The sequence below is a fragment of the Pistacia vera genome, unplaced genomic scaffold (assembly GCF_008641045.1).
Source record: "Pistacia vera cultivar Batoury unplaced genomic scaffold, PisVer_v2 Contig29, whole genome shotgun sequence".
Lineage (NCBI taxonomy): Eukaryota > Viridiplantae > Streptophyta > Magnoliopsida > Sapindales > Anacardiaceae > Pistacia > Pistacia vera.
In genome coordinates, this window is record NW_022196101.1 from 466,697 (window position 1) to 489,609 (window position 22,913).

General features: G+C 34.6%; 2 pseudogenes; one reads left to right on the top strand and one right to left on the bottom strand.

Annotated features, from left to right (window-relative positions):
- The first annotated feature begins 381 nt into the window (after positions 1-381).
- On the top strand, positions 382-2,689 carry LOC116134590 (annotated as a pseudogene).
- Positions 2,690-12,359: 9,670 nt separating this feature from the next.
- Positions 12,360-13,021, bottom strand: LOC116134591 (annotated as a pseudogene).
- Between the last annotated feature and the right edge of the window lie 9,892 nt (positions 13,022-22,913).

Here is a 22,913-nt window from a genome sequence, read left to right on the forward strand (position 1 = left end):
TGACTCTTGTACACAAAACCATCATACTTTGCCAGCGGCAGTGACTGAGCTTGAACGCTCCATTTAGATGAATTGTTCAGAACAAGAAACAATACCAAAGTTGATTATAATATTAGAGTTGCGCTATTTACTTCGCGCATATTTTTCGCTCTGTGTTCCTCGACTTCTCTTTGCTAGAATGGACGGCGAGAAACAAGGCTTTATTTATCTGTTTATAGTTAAAAATAAATAAATCACATCGTCGTTATTTTTAGCTTTTATTTATTTAACTTAATTGTACGGTACCCTTTTTTTCGTATTCTCTTGCCTTTTGAGGAAAACTTAACTTACTATTGCGTGAACAAATCAGAGCCGCGTTTGAAAAATTAGGTTGAACAAATAATGAACTTGACGAAACAAGCCCTTCCTCTCTTTGAAAACATTCAACGCTCAATCTTCCATACCCTCAACTCACTCAAATCATCTCTATCACAGACACAGCAAGCGCATGCTCTCATTCTCAAAACTGGAATCTCTGATGCGACGGATCTCGCAACAAAGCTTCTGTCTCAATATGCAAATCACCAAGACTTCGATGGCGCAAACCAAATCCTTTCTTCTTCTCTTGAGCCGACAACCTTTTCTTACTCTAGTCTTATCTACGCCTACTCGATACAAAATCTTTTTACTCAATCACTCCGTGTATTCGCTCAAATGCTCTCTCACGGTCTGGCACCTAATACTTACTTGTTGCCTAATATCCTTAAGGCTTGCACTGGATTGTTGTCATTGGAAACTGGAAAACAAGTTCATGCAATGGTGTTTGTACACGGGTTTTATTTAGATTCGTTTGTTCAGTCTTCTTTGATTCATATGTACGTTCGATGTCAGAAGATTGGGGATGCTCACAAAGTGTTTGATAGATTAGCCCAACCGGATGTGAAAACTTTTAGTGCTCTGCTTACGGGTTACGCGCGACAAGGGTGCGTGGATGCAGTGAAAAAAACCCTTTAACGAGATGGGTCGTTTAAGAGTGGAGCCCAATGTGTTTACTTGGAATGGTATGATTGCAGGGTTTTATCGTAGCGGACATTATGAAGAGGCGGTTCTTTTGTTTCAAAGGATGCATTTTGAAGGATTTACGCCCGAAGAGCATAGTGTTTCTAGTGTTCTTTCCGCTGTGGGCGACTTGAAGAATCCCAAACTAGGGATTCAGATTCATGGTTTTGTGATTAAGGACGGGTTATCGGAGGACAATTGGATCAGTACTTCACTTATTGATATGTACAGAAAGTGTGCGTGTACATAGAATATGTCCAAAGTGTTTCATGAGATGGAAAATTTGGATGTAGGTGCTTGCAATGCTTTTGTTACGAGTCTCTGTAGGAATGGTCTTGTTGACAATGCATTGGAGGTCTTTAGGCAATTCCAAAGCCAAGAAGCGGAATTAGATGTTGTGTCTTGGACGTCAATGATTGCTGGTTTCTCACAAAATGGGAAAGGTATTGAGGCATTGGAACTTTTTAGAGAGATGCAGACAGCAGGGATGCAGCCAAACAATGTTACAATACCTTGCTTGCTATCAGCCTGTGGAAGTATTGTAGCATTGATGCTCGGGAAGGCGGCTCATTGCTTTTCTATCAGAAGAGGAATATCTGATGCTATTTCCGTGTCTAGGGCACTAATTGATATGTATGCAAAGTGTGGAAGGATTTAAATGTCTCGACTTTGTTTTGATATGATGTCATCCAAAAACTTGGTTTGTTGGAACGCTATGATGGGTGGATATGCTAGGCATGGAAAGGCTAAAGGAGCTATAGAGATTTTTCATTTGATGCAAATAAGTGGACAAAAGCCTTATTCTATTAGCTTCACTTGTGTATTATCTGCCTGTAGCCAGGCTGGCCTAGCTGATGAAGGCTGCAAATTTTTTGATAGCATGTGTAAAGAGCACGGTATTGAAGCAAGGATGGAGCATTATGGTTGCATGGCAACCCTTCTAGGTCATGTTGGAAGGCTAGAAGAGGCATATGACATGATTGAGCGAATGCCTTTCGAGCCAGACGCTTGTGTTTGGGGAGCTTTGCTTAGTTCTTGCAGTGTTCACGGTAATGTGAGTATAGGTGAGGCTGCTGCTAAACATCTTTTTGAACTGGAACCTACAAATTCTGGGAACTACATACTTCTGTCCTATATATATGCTTCCAAAGGCATGTGAACAGAGGTTGATGCGGTGAGAGATATGATGAAAACTTTGGGTTTGAGGAAGAGCTCTTGCTGTAGTTGGATTGAGGTCAAAAATAAAGTGCACATGCTTCTTGCCGGAGATGAATGACATCCTCAGATGGCCCAAATCATGGAAAAATTGAATAAATTAAATATGGAGATGAAGAAGTCAAGTTACTTTCCACATACTGACTTTGTGCTGCAGGATGTAGAGGAGCAAGATAAGGAGCTGCTGTTGTGTGGGCACAGTGAGAAGTTGGCTGTAGTGCTTGGACTTCTTAATACTCCAGTAGGAGCTCCTCTTCAAGTGATTAAGAACCCAAGAATCTGCTTTGATTGCCATGTTGTTATAAAATTTATATCCAGTTTTGAGAGGAGAGACATATTTGTTAGAGACACTAATAGGTTCCATCATTTTAAAGATGGAGTTTGTTCTTGTGGGGATTATTGTTGGAAAAATGTTATAGCTGACTCACAAATTTAGCATCACTCATTCACGCTTGAAAAGGAGGAAGTGAATTTGTGCAATTGAGTCCTTTGGTGACGTAGGAAAATTATGGTTAAATTATGATTCCCCGTTGTTTCCCTTTCTTTATTTGATTTTCTTATTTAGAATTTAAGTAGTTTCTTCATTTCATTTGGAGTTTTGTTTATATAGGAAGTTTCAATTTAGTTAAGCCTTACTTTCTTATTATATAATTCCTTGTTCTGATGACACATAATATAAGGATTTTCTTATTTCTTGTTCTAGTAACATTAGGATTAGTTTAGTATAAATAGGCTTGTTATTCTACGAACAATGATGAATGATTTTTTTTAAATAAAATTTCTTGATGATTCCTTTGTGAATTGTTTCGTCGTGGATTCGACATCTTCTCGTGCATTCGCGATTCATTGTTCGTGGATTCGAGCCACTATGCTAGAGCGTATCTCGTGCCTATCCAATTTCTATTATGCAAGTGCTTTTAAAGCAGTTTTATATGTTTGATTCAAATCCATTTTAGTGAGAATCTTTTGTTTCTTTGGCATCTGATAAAATACTAAATACTCTGAGAGATATGTGCACATATGAGTCAATGAATGTCAAGCATTTCCCAGGTTCTGATGCATGTTGGTCGAACCTTTATCAAGTTCAACATAACTAAAATTCTTTGCTTTTGGTGCTTCTTTATTGGTGGAGTGGAGAACAGAAACTGGACGCATTCTTCAGGTACTGTATATTATATAAATTATTTAGCCTGTTTTCCCAGTTATGATGAGTAATATCAGTTACATGGAATTTATGTTCTCACTGTATCACTTTGTTCATCAGCCTATACTTTGCCTAGCATAGACTTTTTTTTTCCTTTAAAAAAAAAAAATATAACAATGATTCGGGTGCGTTTGGCTCCCTATTTCTACCCATATTCTCAATCCTATTCTCCAAATATTGTTTGACACATTATTCCAGAAATATTACTATATTTTTTTAATTATTTTTAGACCTCTTAAGTTTATTAATTTCATTAAATACTCCCAGAAAAAAGTTTAAAAATTAACAAAAACACCCCCATCAACCCATACTTGCCAGATTCTGGTAATCATCGTCGGTGGTAGCCGGAATCTGTCCAACGGCCTACACCATGACCAGAATTGGTCAATAGTTCACCGATCTGCCCTTTTCTAACAAGATCCACCCCGGATTTGGCCGGAAAATGCCAGATCTGACCGTTAGCGATGGCCAAAGAAATGGCAATCATTGACCGAAAACGACGGCCATATCTTTGGCCATCGTTGACGGCCAAAGATGGACTTGTTTGGCCTTTTCCAGCTGTCGATGGCCACATCTGGTCGTAGATCTGGCCTTTTCCGGCCAGATCCGTGGTGGATCTGGTCGGAAAAGGCCATAACGACGCGTTACGACATAGATTCGACCAGTCTGTGTTGTAACGCAATTTTTCGGTCAGATTCCGGTAGTGGTGGCAGGAATCTGCCACTGCGGGTGGTGGGGGTGTTTTTGTCATTTTATATGTTGGGGTGTTTAATTAAATTAGCAAACCTAAGGGTTTTTTTGTAAATTTTTAAAATTTACTTCGTAATACTTCCCTATTTAACTATCCAATATTATTTCCAAAATCCTATCCAAAATAATAAGTCAAACGCATTCGAAGTTTTTCAATTAAAGAAAAAAGTGTTCTTCCTTATGAGGAGGGCCTAGCTCTTCCAAAGTATACTATAATAGTATAAATAGTATAATCTTCAAGGCTTTTGGTAAAGTAGACAAGTATGTTTGATATTTAAAAATACAGGACAAAAAGATGAAGAATCTAGTAGGACAATTTAGTATTCTTTGTAGTCTATTGTAGGGGTGGGATAAATAATCCGAAACCGAACCGAAAATTAGGTTTTTTTACAAATCGGTTCGATTTTCGATTTGTAGAATTCAAAAAACCGGAAAACCGGTTAAATTTTCGGTTTGAAAATTATTTCAAACTGGTTAACCGAAAATCGGTTTTTAAACCGGTTTTACCCTAACTATATAAGCAAAAAAAAAATTTGGCTCCTCTCTATTTCTCTTCACACACAGTTCAGACTCTTCTCCACGACTCAGCCTCCAAATCTTAGTTAAATCTCCCTATTCCACACCGTGAGCTACAGAGCTACTCCATAGTCCATCCACACCATGACTCCATCCACACCGTGAGCTACTGCTGCTGCATCCACTCTCCAGCGATCTTCACAGTCCAATGATCTTCACAGTCCAATCTTCCACACCGTGAGCTACAGAGCTACTCCATCCACACCTTGAGCTGCTCCATCCACACCATGAGCGACTGCATCCACTCTCCAGCGATCTTCACATTCCACCGTGAGCAGACCCACCATGAGAAGACTACACCATGAGCAAACCCATCTTGAAGAGACTCCACCCTGAGCAGACTCCACCGTGAGCAGACCCACTGTGAGCAGACTCTTGATTTTTATGTATTCTTTGTTTGTTATTTTGTTAATCTTGTTTTGCTTTTTGGGTTTGTTTTAGTGAAGGAAGGTAATATTGTGGCTGTTGTTTGTGCTGTTTTGGGATACTTTGCACTTGTTAGAAGGAATTGTGGTGATGGTGGTGTGGCGTGAAGCAAATTGGGGGTTTTTCTTTGTTGATTTTGGGATTTTGTGAGATGGTTTTCTGGAATTTTTGTTGTTAGATTAAGTTTTGGTAAAGTTAACCCTACACTACATTTGAAGAGATTAAGACTGTTAAATATGTATTAGAGATGTAAAGCTCATAATTAAGGAGCTTATGTAACAAATATTATTAATAATCCTTTAATTTTACATTTTCGGCATATTTTGTTACTAATTTTACTTGTTTCTGATTTCTGAAACCGATGGATGGTCCTCACTATGTAGCAATCCAATGGTCTCTAATTTTCACAAGCCTGGTAACATTATGAAGATTGTCTCTGCCTTTCCCGACACTTCAGGTCAAAGCCAAGTTTCTCCTTGAGAGAACGTTAATGTTGTCCACCAAATAATCAAATACAAAGCTTTTGTATAATGTTGATTTTTGGTCTTCATGCACGTTGTTATAGGATTTCGAATACAACTAACAAAAAAATTTGAAATATAATATACCACGATAGGTGATATAATTTATATGTTCATAGCGAATTATAGATTACTCTTTGATTTCTGCTTATTAGAGATGTAAGCATGTATATGGAACAGGTAGATGTGGTTCCAGATCATGCCTTTTTCATGACTATGATTTATTTCTTTCATTTACCTTAAAGCTTTGGATCACTGCAATTTTTTAGTATAAATAATGATACTTTACTTAATGCATAAATATGATTTATATTAATGTCTTATTTACTTAATGCATATTTTTATTTGATAGAATTGTAGATGTCATCGGCCGCGGACAATACTGGTGAGACAGCGACAAGTATGACTCCAATTCCAAATTTCATGGCACCACTAGCACCTTTAGCCCCCAAACGTGCAAGGGCAACAAGTCTAGGAAGAACACAGACTCTATTGAGAAATTCTTTTGTGCAGTTCGGGCTGAGTTGAACTTGATAGATAAATGGTGCCATGAACTTGGTTCGCTCTGTTATAATTGTTACTGTCTTTTAAATCATACTGTTGTTGCTCCATTATAAAAGTTTTGACTATTGTATTGTTTGCACTTTCAGTATCTGGTTTGCAATTTCTATCGTAGATCCATGCACATGCACATATGGAGGGAGGAAGAACACAGATATGTCTCTGCTTCAACCCAGAACTTCACCTTTCTGTCATGGAAAAATCTTGAAGCTGGTCTCTGAAATAGAGAGGCTTTGCCTGCATGCTTTGGTCTTGGGTAGACGTTTAGGCTAAATTTCTTGCATTAACTTCTTATTTAAGTATGCGGTATGTTTTAGGATTATTATTTTATATTGTAAGTTCATTCATCCACACACAGGAGAAACTATACATTTTTCCCGTGCCTAACCCCTCCAGATTTTGAGCTAATTTGGGGAACTGGCACCTATAATGTATTTACCTTCAATCTAATTAACTACTTACGTTTAGAGATTAGGTGTAAAAGAAAAAAAAATGGAAAAGAAAAATACATCAATAGCTAGACCTGTAAATTAATAAAGACATTTTTTTTACTTTTATCAAAACATATAAGGGATATGGGAGGATAATAAAAGAAAATTACAAAATCCAATTAATTGAATATGCATTAAAAGTTATTTTTGAAATATATATAGGATTAACATTATTATTAAAGGAACATAATTATAATTCTCTTATTTTATGTATTGTAATTAAGTAGAAATTTGATTATATAGTAATATGTATTGGATAGTCATCAACAAGGGCGGATTTAGCCCCTTTGAGGGCCCTACCCTCAGATTTAAAAAAAAAAAATTATTAATGTACATGCCACAAAAAATTATTAATTAATATATATATTCAGTTCCACTCTAAACTTTAAAAAAATAAGAATTATTATACATATATCTAGGTGTATAAAAAACTTGTTCTTAATATATATATTCTAAGCCCACATTATATTAAAATTTTAAAATTCTCTTAGGTCACAAAAAATTGTTAATTAATATATATATCCAGGTCCACTCTTAGATTTAAAAAAAATAAGAACTATTATACATATATCTAGGTCTACAAAAAACTTGCTATTAATATATATATTCTAAGCCCACATCATATTAAAAGTTTAAAACTCTCTACACTCTTTTTCTCCACGGCTCCACCTGCTTTTTATGATTTTATCTCTAAAATTATTTACTCTCTCATTCTCTCATTCTCATTCTCTTTTTCTTTCTCACATTATTCACTCTTAAAACTTTTGAAGACCGAAATTATTAAATTTTCACTACTCAAGGTGTCATAATTAGCTCTGTTTTCTATTTTATCAATTTTAGGTATGTCCATTGTTTATTTCAATTTAGTTTATTTTAAGATTGAATCTTTTTTTTTTTTTTTTTTTTTTTTTGTGTGTGTTTTTTATTCTAATTTGAGGAAAAAATGCGTTAATCTTGTGAGTTTATTTTGTATTTTGTGTTGAGAATAAACTACTTTCTTATATTTCAAACGTCACCGTTCAACTGTTCAAAATTATTAAAGAAATTTGGGTTACCATCTATGTTTATACTAAGAAAATTCCCTTTTTTTTATTAATTCATATTAAAAGTCAATACAACGTTGACTTGATTTAAGTTTTTGTTGACTTTAGATTAACTAGGTTAGGTCTAATCAAAGTCATGAAAATTCATATTATAATCTTTGGAAGCAAAAAATAAAAATATTAAAAGAAAGTTTTACTCAAGGTTTACTCAACACATTTACTCAAAATTTTGCTTCACATTGATTTATTCAAGTAGGAAAATATTGTGTTATTGCATATTCTTTTCACTCAAGTTCTTAATATTGTATTTTTTTTTTTTTTTTTATTAAGGTTTGATGATTTTTTAAAAGTTTTCACTAGTTATTTAGCAAATAATGGCAGAGCCACAGATGCCCCCCCTGGTCATCAATGCTAGGAAAGAAGAAGTTGGTGATATATACATGAATCATGTGTGTGGATGGCCACCGGTTAATATTAAAGACAGACTTTCTTGTCTTCAATACATAAAATTATTTTTATTTTTATTTTTTAATTTTAATTGGACGAGTTCATACATTGAATTTGCATGAGGAAGAACATGGAAAACTTTATAGCACAAACTAATGCACATTACACAGGAAAACAAAATATGCATGAAGCGTTATGTAAAACTAGGTCAGGGTTTTACAATATTATTTGGTTAGCAAATTGTATCAAGAAAAAAAAAATAAATCAAGTTGATTGACTTCTCACTTGTACAGAATTAATAAAAGAAAATTAAATGGAATTAAAAAAAAAAAATATTAAGATATAAGAGGATGTTAAAAGGAAAAGTTCACAACCCACCAAATAAATAATTTTAAAAAAGAATTAAAAAAAAAATAAAACGAGGGTTGAGAAAAGCTTTGATATTACTGTTTTTCCTAATTAATTTTAAAATTAAATGGAACATCATAATAACGATAAGGCTGCTATTACAGAAACAACACTAGTTAATTCAAAATAATACACATAATATACACGATTTTATAATAAATAATAATATTGTCAATCACATGATTCGAAAGCAATATTTATGGGATAAAATATTGTAGAAAAAAAATATTTAAAGAAGGAATATTTATATTTTTTCCCATATTTAAAAAATGTTTTGTGGGTCAAATGTAATTTCCTTAATTAAACGTGGATTTAAAATATAAATTATATAAAACATTTTAGTCTCATAGTCCATATCAAAGAGCACATAATGCTTTGATTAATTGATTAAATGATCTATAGTCTATACTTATTGTTAAAATACTGTAAATGGTGGTTTATTTTATACCATAAGTTTGAACAAGAAATAATGCAATCTACTTTAAAAGAATACAATAATATCAAATCAATAATATTACCGATATCTAAATTTTAAAATTAAGTGGGTTGAAATCCTTAAAATTAAATTTGATAAAAAGAAAATAGTCATGATATTGTAACATTCTTCTTCATTTATAATGTGGCTAACACATTATATTTACTTTTATAATTAATATATTTATTTAGTTAGTGATAGTAAAATCCTCAAATCTCTTTCAAGTGCAATTTTTTTTTTTTTTTTTTTTTTTTTTTTTTTTTTTAACTCACATCATATTATTGACAACAACTAAATTATTCACTAATTTAATTTTTCAGTACAATTTGTATTGCAAAAACAACATTAATTAAAAAAGGGAGAAGACAATTTCTCACCCAAGGTTTGGCAAAACGACACTTTCCCACCCACTGTTTATTCCTTGAGAAAATCCATTCTATTTGACTGTAAAGACGAAAATATTCTTTAGTATTTGATTTAATAATTTTTTATTATTTTATGTCATGCAACAGAGTCAATTACCAATATCCTCTCTTTAAATATGAAAATTGTATATAAATTTTAGTTAAATTCCAATAAAACATTATTTTTAAAAAAAGTTAGAGAGACAAATTGTAAATTTACATTCCCATTAACAATAAATACCCTATAATTGAGCAGTAATAAAAGGTTGCTGGGCAAGTATCAAATAAGCATTGAGAAGATTCTACAGAGAGAGAAGAAACAAAAACATGACAAAACAAGATTAGATTTTTTTTTTTTTTTTTTTTTTTTTTGATTGGTTCTTTTCTCTCCTTTCACTTCTTTACTATCCACACCACACACCACTCTGGAACAACAACACTTTTACAAAATCAAATTTTTAATTTTCTAGTATTCACATAGATGATAGACCATAGTACCCACTATCCAAAACCCTCAAACCCACATGGCTTCTCTGACATCTCTCTTTCATTCTCCAACCTCAATTTCTTGCTGTTCATCTTCTTTTCTTCTCCTTCCTCCAACAATGTATTCTACCACATCTTTTTCTTCTTCTCCTTCCTTCACCAAATGTATTCTGCCCACATAACTGTTATAAAATATTAGTAATCGCAAGTAATAATCTATGAATATAAACAATAAAATTAAATGTCAATAAAATAAAATGACAATACAATAAATTCAAATACCAACAACGTGATCACGTGTAGGAGATCATTCAGATAACAGGAAAAGATCTAGTAAAGAATACAATCTTAGGATGAATGTCTAAGCTTGTGTAACACACAGTTTCCAAAAACAGATTCGTCTCCTTCACTCGAGTGCACAAGAATTTGAGTAGCGTCTGTTTTCCAAGATACAACGATAGATGGCTAGCAAGAGAATGACCACTCTTCTATTCTAATGAACTGAATTAAGTCTTAACTCCAACAAAGGAAAACTTTAGAAACTAGAGAGAGAAATGAGAGATTGAAATTCTGATGTGTTTGAAATGAGAGGAAGAACACCTTTTATACTACTCAAGATGGGACAAAACGTTGAATTTCATCATTATTTTCCACCTTTTCACTTCCAATTCTTAAAACCTCATCCAGTAATCCACTAACTTTTCATCTTTCAAATTCTCAACTTCACCCACCACATCTCATTTCATTCAATTTAATAATAAATTCCAACATAATCTTCTTCTTCTCCTTCCTCCACCAAATGTATTTTGCCCACTGCAACTCCCTCTAAAATGCTAGATATGACCATGAGCCCATCGAATTGGTTAAATTTGAATTCCTTCTATGCACTTAAAGCATGCCATACATTTGATTAAATGCAGTTTTTGATTACTATAAAATAATATTAAATCACCCAAAATATATTTTTTGGAATTTAACTAAAATTTATGTACATTTTTTTTTTTTTTTTTCACAAACTCACAAAACACAAGATCTAGCTACTTCCAACAAACTCATTAAAATTTCAAATCTCTACTGATATATTCAACTGAAATTTCCTATCTGCATTTTTTTTTTTTTTTTTCAAGAACCCAAACAACACAACATAACATCCAGCAAAACCCATTGAAGTTTTTTTATCTCTACTGAAATTTAACAATTAAAATTCATATACAAACTCTTTTCACAAACCCACACAACTTAAAATCTAGCATCCAACAAACGTAAAACACCCATTTCAAGAAAATGAATCTTCAAATCCTCCAGCCACTGAAAATCCACAAAAAATAAACCCCAAAATCACAAACCCACAGACCATAAGTTCCAAAAGAAGAAGTGTGTGCGGAAAAAGAAAGGGGGCTGCGGTGTCGGCATCAGTGTCACGGTCGAGCTAGGTGTTTGTGACACTGCCTTCGACCACGATTTAGTTGGTTGCTAGCTGAATGGGTGGCGTCGTAGCCAGCCCAGCTTATGGCTGGCTGCCAGCAAGTTACGCCAGCGTCGTAGCCTCCAGCGTAGAAGGAAAAGATGATAGAGAAGAAAAAATAAGGAAAAAGAAACAGAAGGAAAGGAAAGAGAAAAAAAAAAGCATATTTCAATTTTTAAATTTTGATTTATGAGGCTTCATGTAAATTGACCCTCTTGCCCTTCTTAAGAACAAATTTTCTTAACAAAACATAATGGTGGATGGGGAAAATGTCATTTTGAAACTCAACGGGTGGGAAAGTGTTTTTGGCCAAACCTGGGGTGGGAAAGTGTCGTTTCTCCCATCAGAAAGGTAATAAATAGTTGATTTATGCAAAATCGTATAAGAAATTAAACATGATTTATATAAGAGATTTAAAACTCGTAATCGTATGTGTTCATACATTAAATTTACATAAGGAAGATCATGAAAACTTCATAGTAAAAACTAAACCACAATTCACAAGAAAGCAAAATATGCATGAAGAAATGAGGCGATAGACTTCTTAATAAAGACTTTTCGATACAAAGAAATATTGAGATGTTGGAGGATGTTAAAAGAAAAATTATAAAACCTAATAGATCCAATAATTTCCTACAAACTGTAATTGAGATGGCAAGACCACGAGTTGTGGCCGGATGACAAGAATATTTTATTATCTCATATTTTTTAGACATTAGCTCTTACTATTTTTATATTTTGTTAATTGTAATCTCTTATATAAGGGAGATGGAGTAATAAAGGGAGTATGCGGTTTTATAGTCAAAAGGTGTTGCCTTGCTGTCTTGGTTTCCTCAGTTAAACCAATAATTAATTTATTTTTCCAACTATAACCAGTTCTACCATATTCGCTATAACTTTTTTCTCTTCCACCTTAACAGACTTGTACATAAGATCTTCAGTAGGCACAATTGCTAAAGTAGATAAAAATTTTCCTAGAAATGTGAGGATTTGAGGTATGGGCCATCTGGGTTTTACTTAGTCCGAAATTTTACACATGGGTGCAACCAAAATTGCTCCATCAAAACCTTGAGGATCAACGAAATGGATCAAAAGACAAATAGCACCACCCATTGATTCTCCATATAAAAAACGAGGTAACCCATTAAAGGAAGGATCTTGTTTAACAGAGTTAAAGAAAGACAAACAATCTTGAACAACAAGATCAACATTTGGTACATAAGCCCTTATACCTTGAGATCTGCCGTGGCTTTCAATGTCAAGAACAAAACCCATCTGGGCAAGAAAGATTGTCGTGGCTTGAAAAGTCCAGCTCATGTCATTGCCGTATCCATGGACCATTCAGAGGAGGCCGCGTGGAGGGGTGTTGGTGGGTATCCATGATCGGTAAAGAATGATAAGCCTCTTGGTGAAGTGAAGTATGAGCTTGTTGATTTGATTCTTTGTCGATGGTAATATTCTTCCTCGGGAGTGCTGCCCCAGTGGTGGGAAAGCGCTCGGAAATCCTCCATTAATGGCGAGTGAGCGAGAGAATTGGGTTTTGCTCTCCCAGCGTTCGATGGAATGGGATTATGAATGTGATTGAGTTTCACTTTGGTAGAACACTTTAACCAAAAACTTTCTTATTTTTTTTATTGTGTTTCAATCGAATCAGATTTGAAGATGGAAAAGAAAAATTAAGCATATTTCATTAGGAATTTTTTTTTCTTGGCAAGATTTGTTCAATGATAGCAGCAAGAGTTTGGATTTTCCTATTTCTTTCGGTCAATACTTTTAGGATACGTTTGGTTCAAGAAATATTATATTATTAGGGAATGTTATATTGTTAAAAAGATAGATTGTTAGAGAATCTTTAGAAAAAATGTGTTTGGTTGGTTAAAATAAATTGATATGTATGTTATAATAATATGTTTGGTTAGAAGGATAAATGAGTGGGTATGTTATATAGATTATTAAATTGTCCTTTTTTTTAAATAATAATATAATATTATTTTATTCTATTATTTTTAAAATTATTTCTTTTAAGCCCTTATATTTGAAATTTTGCTAAAACATCCTAGCCATATAGAACTTTAATTTTGAGCAAAATCATCCCTACCCAGTACCCACCCCAAGCCACTGTCGGCAGCCGTTGTAATGGCACACGACCGACCGGATCTGGCTAGTCGTGCACCAGTAAGGCCTAATTTGATCATGGATCTTTGATCCATGGCAAAAAAAGGGCTAGATATGGCCATGAATATGGCTATTTCACGGCCGTGTCTGAAACGGTCATAGATCTAGTCGTGAAAACGCTAGATCTTTGGCCATGAAACAACGGCCATTTCATGGCCAAAGATCAGGCCTTTTCACGGCCAGATCTATGACATTTCACCACCAGATCTATTGCGTTTCATGGCCACATCTTTGGTTGTGAAACAGTCAAATTTGGTCGTTTCCGGTGATGGATCACAAATCCATGGCCGGAAACGTCCTTACCGGCAAGATCCCGTCGGTCTTGTGCCGATATGACGACATTTATCGGTGGCTAGTGGTGGTGGCTAGCTAGTGGCCAACGATGGTCTTGGAAGGCTGGAGGTATTTTGTTAACTTTTAAACTTTTTTTGTGGTTGGGGTGTTTTAGGTAAATTCTCAAATGTAGCGGGTCTGGGCTAATTGTTATTTGGTAGACATATCAGGGCAAATGTGTCCGAAATGATATAATATTAAGGGTAAAATACGGTCAAAATTAAGATTACCTCGGTAATCTTATATTAACACCCCTTGGGAAGATAATCTGATTACCCCCAATATAACTAACAGTAAATATTATTTGCAATAAAATATTATATAATATTTTATTACTTGACAACTAAACGAGGGAAACTTGAAAATTAAACAAGGATTACATGATTAATCTTATATCACCCCGAACCAAACGCAACCTTAGGGTTTAATTTTGTTTTAGTTGCTTAATTGTTTGGTTACGCAATTAGGCTGAGTTTTTAATTGGGGCAGGTTTTTGTTCTGGGTGATTTTGGTTATTTTGGGTGCTTTTTGGGAATTAAAATTGGAGGAAATGGTAAATTTGAAGAATTTAAACATTTTGAGTTGAATAGAATATGATTGGATTTTGAATTAAATTGTAAATATTAAAACAAATATCTATTTTGATAGGATTGGATAAGACTATAGGAGGATAGGATAGGCTGAAAATAATGAAACAAATGGAGCCGATCCTTATTTGACTAATTCAACTATAACTCATTAAAAAATAGATAATTTAATTAAAAATATATTTATTTTTTAACAACATAACATTCCCTTCCCTTTGAAAACACCCTTGTCCTCAAGGGTTTAATTCAAGTAAGGTGGCCATGAAAATTCAGGACTTCTACCAGTAATTTCCATTTCTTCGTCTACATCACTATCATTGAAACAAGCTTGAATCATGAACAACTTTTTGCACCGATGTCCGAGACCAAATTTTTCATTACATTTGAAGCATAGTCCCTTTTTACTTTTTCCTTCTTTCATCTATTTCTTCCATTGTTAGTCTCTTGATTAGCATTGTTGCTGGACCACTTTTAGCTTCATAATTTGTGGATGAAACTTTGGATGAGACGAGATCATGAGCTTTGTTCCTGGCTTCATAAAGCCTAGCTAACCCAATGGCTGAGGACAATGTTTGACACGACCCATCCCGAATTTCCTCATCCTGTAGGATCCGAGCGCTCCCACAAGACTCGGATACCTGAGACGTGCCATGTAGAAAAATTGTGAAACTTGTTAAAGGACTTACTTTTTCTGAATAACATCATAGTATTTCCATTTCCAGCATCCTAAAAAAAAAAACGTTAAACCGTCTTTCGTTTTACAAAAGAAAAGAGTTAGGGAAACTTGTGGTGTCAGGTTTTCCACTTGTACAATACTTTCCAAAAACATAAACAAAAAGAAATACATGATGGGAAACATGAGTTTTTGAAGCGGAAGTCCAAAATACAATATGACATAAATATAAAACCCACATAAAAAGATGTCGACGCGTGGCACAACCCTGAGTAGAGGCTCACTGCTCTGCACAATCTCCGGGAGATCCTGGTGGGGGGGAAAAACATTTAAAAAGGGGGTGAGCTGAAATACTCAGTGAGTGGGGGAAAGGGGAGGTTTATAAAAGTTCTTAAAAAAAAAAAAGAAATAATAATTCTTGATTGGCGTCTTTTTATAATAAAATAACATACAACAATTCTTAAACAAATCCTGACGAGAATATAATTCTATGAATATGCAATGGAAGCAAACACCTCATTCACGTATGCAATATGTGATTTATTTCTAACCACCCTACACTCAGTAAACTGTACTCTGACTTACTTCCTTTAACTGTATCGGGTTCTGAATAAAACCTCAACATTTGGTATTAGGAACTCTCACCACAACTAGTACCAATCTGTCATACCTGGTGGGCGTCCCACACGCAGGCAGAGCGAGGGACGTACCTGTCATACCCAGCGAGGTCTATCATTGCGCGGGCAGAGCCTCAAAACTGTCATACCTGGCAGACCACTCAATGCCTAGGCAGAGCACTAATAACTGTCATACGCATGCGCAGAGCCAAAATCTGTATCACTGGGGGATAGGTACTTCGTAGGGTGGCTATAGAACTACAAAAAATCTCATGCATATTCTTAACTGACATATCACTCATGAACATGTCACATAGTGGCTTATAAATTCTGCATGTTGACATAATATTCAAAAAATCACATACAAGGGTGAAACTGCAATTTTCTAAACATGTTTCAAAACTGACAGTTCAACCCTTTTTTTTTTTTTTTGGTTTAATAATGTCCACCAAGTAAACCCACCAACATAATTAATCTATTAATTTAAATAAGCCCACAATTAAGAAATAAAAACCCAACAGCCCAACTGTTTCAATAAACCAAACACCTTTAAGCCTATTTACTTAAACTCAACACCATTAGGCTCAATTTCTTCCATTAAATCTCAAACCCAAGTCCTATATCCATCAATTAACACTACATATAACATGTCAAACTCTAATTTGATCACATATGCGGATAATATAATCAAAGCATATATATATATATATATATATACAAGGAGTAATGAATTACATTATGCATGCGAAAATGTGCATCTCATGGAAATAAAAAGGGCCACCGAATGTTTAAATTGTAATAACTGCTTCATACTAGGATACGTATAGAAATACATCAAGTAAATATATTTATATTAGCAAAAGTAAATGGGCCCACAATTTTCTTTTAATACATTTAATCATTCTTTATACAAAGTAAGGCATCATAAGTAAAAGTTATCAAAAACAGTGGACAGTGTAGCTATTACTCCTCGCTTGCCGATGCCCATCCGACCGCGTCCTCACCTAGATCCTGCAAACACAAAGAAAAACAACGGGGTGAGCACAAAATAATGCTCAGTAAGTAAATCCTCTACTCGTCTATCCCCGTAACTCTTTCTCTTAATTCTTTCCTTACACTCTTCTCATCTCATTTATTTTCTCTTTCTGTTTCTCTTTCACATAGCTCTTTTCTATTAACTTTCTGTTGTATGTCACGGCCTCATCTTACCGGAGGCACGGCTGAGTGGAGATCACAAAGCACCCACCCACTCTTCGTGACTTCTACTCTTTCTCTTCCTCTATTCTTTCTTATATTTTCTCATTCTTTCTCACTGGAATGTCACGACCTCATCTTACCGGAGGCACGGCCGGGTGGAGTTCACAAAGCACCAACCCACTCTTCGTGACTTCCGGTTGGAGTTCACAAAGCACCAACCCATTCTTAGATTTTCTCATTCTCTTTACTTTTAGAGTAGCCCATTCACAAAGTTCTCTACTCTTTCTCAAACTACTTCTCAATGCACAATTAATGCATAAGGATGGTTCATGCTTAAAGTTTCTTACTTAATGCACTTTTGAAATGCACAAATGCAATATTGCATCAAAACTGTCATTCTGTGCAGGTCACACTCAAGAAGGCATAACTTGAGTTATACACCTCGGATTGCTACAGTTTTGGTCTCGTTTTAAAGCTTAGAGACAGGGCTACAACTTTTATGTTTTGGTCGTAGCCCAGTTCAATCATTAAGGTGCCCAAAAATCACTTAGAAAGTCACGGCAGTGACAGGGCAGTTTTCACTTAGACATTTCATCAAACATTAATTGTGCATAAACAAACCCTAATTCAATTATCATTCTATTTAGTTCTCAAACCATCCAAAATGAGAGAAAAACTCTCTTGTAGCATCACATACCTACATGGCAAACACACTCCACAAAAATTTCTCCAATTCTTCCAATTTCAACCCATCATCAAATCATCACATATACTTCTCATATTCAAATATATCCAACAACAAGCATAATTCATCATCAATCTCATCTCAATTTCTCAATAATCAAAACATATGCACATTTAGAAGAAATCTCTACTCACTTGAATTCTTAAATTTTAGCTTGAGTTGGATTTTGAGTGGAATTTACTTACCTTGTGCTTGAGTAGTCTCTCCTAAGCTCTCTATTCTTGTTGGATTCCAATCTTCTCTTAACCCTAAGCATAAACTTCATAAGAACTCAAACTTTACACAAATAAATCATAGATAAAGAGCTTGATTCCTTACCTTTTGATGCCTTGAATCAAAACCCTATGAAAATCTACTCAAAAGCCCTCAAATTCCTTGGAAAAGTGAATGAAAATTTGAGAGAAAAAAGGAGGAGGAGTGTGGGGGGGTGGAATGAACGAAAATGAGGGTTTCAAACCCTTAACACTTTAATTTATAACCACACTTTCCCATTTTGCCCTTGCTCTTTCTTAGAAATTCCATCTATGTCCCTTAGTCAATTACAATAATGCCCTCATTTTTAATGCATTCTCTATTAAATTCTCTCTCTTTTCACTCCCCACAAGTTCAACTAATTTTGAGTGAAAAGACCATTTTACCCCTAATGAAAGTTTAAGGGATTTTCTCTACATTTTTCTCAAAATAACTTTAACATTTTTCTCAAAATAACTTTAACAAAAATTCAACTAAGGGCCAACCAACCAATATTAACAATATATCGACCCAAATAAAAGCAAAACAATAAACATTTAAGCAATAAACCATAACTTAACTATGTACCTCAAGTGGGGCGTTACATAAATGCAGTACTCAAGAACTCAATACAAGTTCCACTCAATTGCCTTAACTTCCAGCATTTTAAAACACCATGGAAATCAATTTTCTCAAAGGCATTCCAGCTAGAAGCATGCAAGTGTATTCAACTAACCAACTTTTAGTTCAAAAACATAACTCAAGCATCTCCCAAAATGCTGTCCAGCCGAATGCATGCAATCAAAATATCCAGCCACCATCACAGTTTATTGAAACAACCAAATGCATGCAAGTTCAATTACATTCCATTTTAAAAACTCAAATCAACCACTCTAAAATCTGTCCGAAAAACATACAAGAGAAAGTAACTCAAGCAAGCTTCACTTTTAGCTCAAACCTCATCAAAATACAAAAATGGCATACTACAATTAACATGCAAGCATAGATCTGAACTTTTAAGGAAAGTTTTCATTTAATCCACTCACTATTCTAGCTCAGCCGAAGCTCCCTGCAATCTCCTCCACTCTTCTCTTCTGATCCTAGCATCACGAACAACAATGGTTAGTTTTTCTATTGGATTGAATAAGAAATGAGAGATCTACCTCCCAAGCTACATGCATGAATAACCAGTCTGCTCTTCTTTTCTCCTCCCACTATTTTTCATTTCATCTCCTCCCTTTATCTCTCACTTTACCATTTTCAGCCGAACCCATTCTCCTCTCTTCTCCTTTTTCTTCTTTTCTTCTTCTTTCTTTCTATCCTCTCTTCTATCTTTTCTATCTTATCTTTCTCTCTTTCTCCTTTCGTTTTCCTTGTTTTTTTTTTTTTTTTCTTTTTCTGCTCTGCTCTCGCTTTCTCCCTCAGCTCTCGTCTTCTTCTTCTTCATTTGGGCGAACAACCCATTTCTTTTTCTTTTAAACAAAAGTCTTTCTTTTTCTTTTTCTGAAATTTTAATCTACCCCCCAAAATTCTCTTAATTTCTCTAACCCCACCACATAAACTTTTCCTAGCAAAAGTGTCTAGATTTTTCCATCTTGATACATGCAAACCCATCAGAATTTATTTCTTTTATTTTTACCCCTTAACGCAAACTTTAGAAACTGACAGAAATACCCCTTTCTTACAACAATACCATAAAATATTCAAATAGGAAGGGAAGTAAATAACTTAATAAAATTCATGCTATTACTAAATTAGAAATGGGGTTTTACAATGTCGAAGGTCGATTTGCTAGCACATCAGCTCGAATGGAATCCTTTAAACCACTTATGAAACAATTAACTTGTCTACCTTGCGGCAAGGAACATGCTTTTAGTAATAATTTCTCAAATTGCATCTGGAATTCTCATACTGAACCTTGTTGTTGTAACTTAGTAAGCTTTCCAAAAAAATCAAGGAATTGATTAGGACCAAAATGCGAGTGGAGCCCTTCTTTAAATTCCTCCCATCCAACAACAATCATCTCTTGCTTTAGGAGTTGGTACCATAATTGAGCATTGACTGCTAGCTAATATTAGCCAACCATGTGCTCCGACTCAGCTAAATACGCCAAGAATTGCGACAGTTCCCAACGCTTCGCCAAAGTGTCACATCTATCTCTTGAACGACTCAACTCCATCCTCATGCCTCGGCCTCTCATGAAATGGGGAATGAACATCGTAGGCAAACTACCAACCGCGTCGGGCCAACGGGTGTACATGCTTGCGCTTACCGACTACTTCACCAAATGGATAGAAGCGGAGGCCTTCGCCTAAATCAGGGATCGCGAAGTAAAAAGCTTCATGTGGAAGAATATGATTTGCCGGTATGGCCTACCAAAAGAAATTGTCACTGACAACGGCACCCAATTTATCAATTTTGGCCTCCAAGACTTTTGTAGAATGTGGGGGATCAAGTTAATCTTCTTCTGTTAGTGTATACCCTAGGAACCAATCATGTTGTTGGTTCCAAGACATTATGTTTTGTATATATATGTTAATGTATATATTTTTTTTATCTTATTAATAGAAGAAAGTGTTCTTATTTCACATGTGGTTTATTGCTTTATTTATATATATGTATTACATGTGAAATGTTCGGATGATACAAATCTTTAGAAGATTAAAATCATCAAAGTATTCCCTACATAGGTAATATTAATTAGGCAATAATATTACATAGTAGGCATGTTGAATGCCCCCATAGAATATCATGTGATGGTATTAGTGTGGGTGATTATAAAAGTTATATCACTAGGGCATTAGCATGGATAAGCGGTTAGTAAACTATTTATCGAATATGGCCATTTATGATGAATCATATGGACATTTAAAATGTTGTCAATGACTCATCATAAGATCGTACTAGTGTATTATTAATCCTTAGACCTGAGATATCACGGTTGGATTCTGCATAAATGCATATGGTTCATATGGTGTATAAACACGAGGCTAATCATGTCATGTGTTAATAAGTCGATTTGGCCATGTGTTGTTTATGTGTGAGGACAAGTGATAGTCAAGACGAGATCGGTTGACTTGGTATAGATTGATATCAAGTTCCTAGACAAATGTCAAGATACATTGGAAAAGGGAAATCTCTGGCCGGGGTATATAAAATGTTACCTAAAAAGTTGTTTCATGGTGACACTATAACAATCCTTGGAATAATACCAAGGCAACTTTAAGAAGAGTTTATTTTAGCAATCTGTGGAGAGGCACAGGAACTTTTGCAGCTGTTGTACTCCTATTGCTCACTATCATACAAACCATATGTTCTATGATACAAGTTGTGTGATTTTCATAGATCTGTATTAGAGCCGCAGTCTACTCTTAATGTAATTTCATATTTGCATTGTTTCTACTCTGAATAATAATAGTTATATACTTACTATATGCATGTCATTGACTCACTATAACATGTTCACTATATTATATCATCCATTCCGTGAGAAAACCCATAATCTTTGGCTGCTTATCATAGTATATTCTTTACTAGAATTACCTCAGTCTTGTAAGATAGTTGGTAAGGATCCATGAATTTGAGGCCAAAACATGATGAAGAAAAGATGATTATGACTTCACTTTTTAAATACATTAGCCATCCTGGACAAAGGTTGAAGACAAGCTTGGCCCAAGTTTGCTTTGGTCATTCAATGTTTGGTCCTACTCGTTGTACGCCATTTTTGACTTATTAGCAGCTTACTGTTACAACTAGGATTTTTAATTGAGTGTAAATGTAGATGAAAAATGATACACTTATCAAAAAAAGTATACCGAATTTATGCATCAATAGGCGTGACACCATCATGATCGTCGATTAATTATGAATTTTTCTTTTAAGAAAAGAGGATGATGCCACGCCTGTCAGTGCATGAATTCGGTTTTTTTTTTTTTTTTTTTTTTTTTTTTTTTTGGTAACGGTAGCATTACTCAATTATAAATATATTGGTAGGCAATCACTACAGTAGACTCTTATACTATTACTAATTCTTCGGAAAAGGTTTTAACATAAGAAATGTGAGTAAATAAATCTTCAAATAATTTGTTGGAATTTTTTTATTTTTTTTTTCTGGTGACCTGGGGTATCTGAGCTGGTTTGCTCGCACCTCAACTAATCCTCCAGAATCCTGAAGTGAACGGTTGGGTAAATCCCTAGAGCGGCCATCCTTATTAGTGCCTGAAGGGATTTGAACTCAAGATCTCATGTTGCTCATGTTGAACCTTTTTGTTTTTTTATCATCAGGTTACCTAGTGGTGGTTTGGAATAGAAGTGTTAACTTAGCTACTTGTCTTCTTTCATCATTGGTCGTTGAGTTGTTAAGAAATATACATCATAAGCAGAAGAGGAAGCACATTATTCTGTGATTACTGATTAAGGTACATAGTGATATATATTTGAGGGAAAATAATACAGCCACCGACGGTTGTGCACCGAATTTGTGCACCGAATGACGTGGCAAAATCTTGACCATTGATTAATTTTAACTTAATATTAATCAACGGTCAGAATTTTGCCACGTCATTCAGTGCACAAATTCGGTGCACTACCATCGGTGGCTGTAGCATTACTCATATTTGAGAGGACGAGCTCTGATGCTTTCGACCACACAACTATTTCTTAATTTCTAGCCAAAATATTCAGCTTCAAATACACTTGTTTTATTATGTTAATTATATATTCCTGTTCTTTCTTTTTATCATTTTGCTCCTCCAAAAATTAATCCAAGGTTATAGTGACGTTTGGTTTAAAAATTTAATAGATCATGCATGCATAAAATAGAATGAAGATTCCTAGGAATATATT